This window comes from Carlito syrichta, unplaced genomic scaffold, assembly GCF_000164805.1.
Source record: "Carlito syrichta isolate Samal-C Ts95f unplaced genomic scaffold, Tarsius_syrichta-2.0.1 Scaffold105414, whole genome shotgun sequence".
Lineage (NCBI taxonomy): Eukaryota > Metazoa > Chordata > Mammalia > Primates > Tarsiidae > Carlito > Carlito syrichta.
The window spans coordinates 3,126-5,078 of record NW_007049510.1 but is presented as its reverse complement, the minus strand read 5'-3'; the positions used below and the strand labels follow the sequence as shown (position 1 = coordinate 5,078).

Genomic DNA, 1,953 nt, shown 5'->3' with positions numbered 1-1,953 from the left:
AGTAGTGTCTGCCAATGGAACTGGTGGAATTTGGTTCCCTTTTTGCACCTCCAAGAATAGCTAAATTTGTCATAACCTAAGGGAGCTTGAAGGTTACCTAAGGACTGGGACCAACCCAGCCTGGCAGCAGTATCTGGTGGCATTTCATCCACAGTGATTTCAAAGTACCAGGCACCTTTCCGTACCCCATGAGAGGCCCGCACCATGGAGTAGCCTTCTCTCCAACCACAGTCAGTCGGTCATCATCGATTGTCAGAGAAGCTAGTGGGGAGGTGAGTTAGAGTCAGAAACATTCTACTCCCCTGCTATTCACAGCTTGATCCTTAGGCATCACCTGGGAATTGTTAGAAATGGGAAAATCTCAGTCCCCACCCTGATAAGCAGCCTCCATCTGCAAGTACCACTCTGCTCCATTATTTTGCTAGGAGCAGGCACCTGGGAAGAAGGTCTGGAGCCAGGTGTTTCAGTTGTAGGCTTTTCTGGAAAGCTTCATCCGTCTCTGGGAGAGCAGCAAGAAAATATTCATGGAAGAAATGAGTTGTGACTGCTGGCTGAGAGACAAAATCAACACAGCTTCGGTTGGAGTCTCTGTCACCCAGACTGGAGTGCAGTGGCACGCTCCCGGCCACCGCAGCCTCGACCTGCTGGGCTCCGGCCATCCTTCCGCCTCAGCCTTCCAAGTAGCTGGAACTACAGGCGTGCGCTCCCACGCCCGGCTAAGACATCCTTATCTTTTCCACAGCCTCAGCTTCAGCCTCCTGGTCTCAGGTGATCCATGGATGCAAACTTGATTGATGTAAGTGGTGGTTTGGAGACAGAATCCTCTAATGGAAAAGATACACTAGAAGGTGCTGGGGATACTTCAGAGGTGATGGATACTCAGGTGGATGAAGAGAATGGTCGGCAGCTGGGAGAGGTAGAGCGGCAGTGTGGGATATGTACCAAGTGGTTCACTGCAGATACATTTGGCATAGATACCTCATCCTGTCTTCCTTTCATGACCAACTACAGTTTTCATTGCAATGTATGCCATCATAGCGGGTACACCTATTTCCTCCGGAAGCGAGCAAACTTGAAAGAAATGTGCCTTAGTGCTTTGGCTAACCTAACATGGCAGTCCAGAACACAGGATGAACATCCGAAAACCATGTTCTCCAAAGATAAGGATATTATACCACTTATTGATAAATACTGGGAATGCATGACCACCAGAAAGAGACCTGGGAAAATGACTTGGCTAAATAACATTGTTAAAACAATGAGTAAAGAAAGATGTATTCTTGGTAAAGGAACACCCTGATCCTGGGAGTAAAGACCCGGAAGAAGATTACCCCAAATTTGGACTTTTAGATCAGGACCTTAGTAACATTGGTCCTGCTTATGACAACCAAAAACAAAGCAGTGCTGTGTCTACCAGTGGGAATCTAAATGGGGGAATTGCCACAGGAAGCAACAGGAAAGGAAGAGGAGCTAAGCGCAAGCAGCAGGATGGCGGGACCACAGGGACCACCAAAAAGGCCCGAAGTGACCCTTTGTTTTCTGCTCAACGCCTTCCCCCTCATGGCTACCCCTTGGAACACCCATTTAATAAAGATGGCTATCAGTATATTTTAGCTGAGCCTGATCCCCACGCCCCTGACCCTGAGAAGCTTGAACTTGACTGCTGGGCGGGAAGACCTATTCCTGGAGACCTCGACAGAGCCTGCTTGTGTGAACCGGTTTTGTTAGCCCTACATGATCGAGCTCCTCAGCTGTTGGAGATTTTAGCATCTCTCTCAGCAACTGACAAAATAAGCAGGCAAAACAAATTCAGTGAAGATAGAAATTTGATTGACTCAATTACTCAGTTTGACCGAATTGACATTTATAGAATAAGCACACAACAACTGGAGAATACACATTCCTTTCAACAATCATTTGGCTAGACCATATGCTAACTAAAAGGAAGTCTCA

At 47.4% G+C, this 1,953-nt stretch overlaps 1 pseudogene across 1 annotated transcript; it reads left to right on the top strand.

The window, feature by feature from the left end:
* Nucleotides 1–783: 783 nt before the first annotated feature.
* On the top strand, nucleotides 784–1,753 carry LOC103268974 (annotated as a pseudogene). The gene has a single exon (XR_504847.2). The product of XR_504847.2 is annotated as a set1/Ash2 histone methyltransferase complex subunit ASH2 pseudogene (transcript).
* The last annotated feature ends 200 nt before the right edge of the window (nucleotides 1,754–1,953 follow it).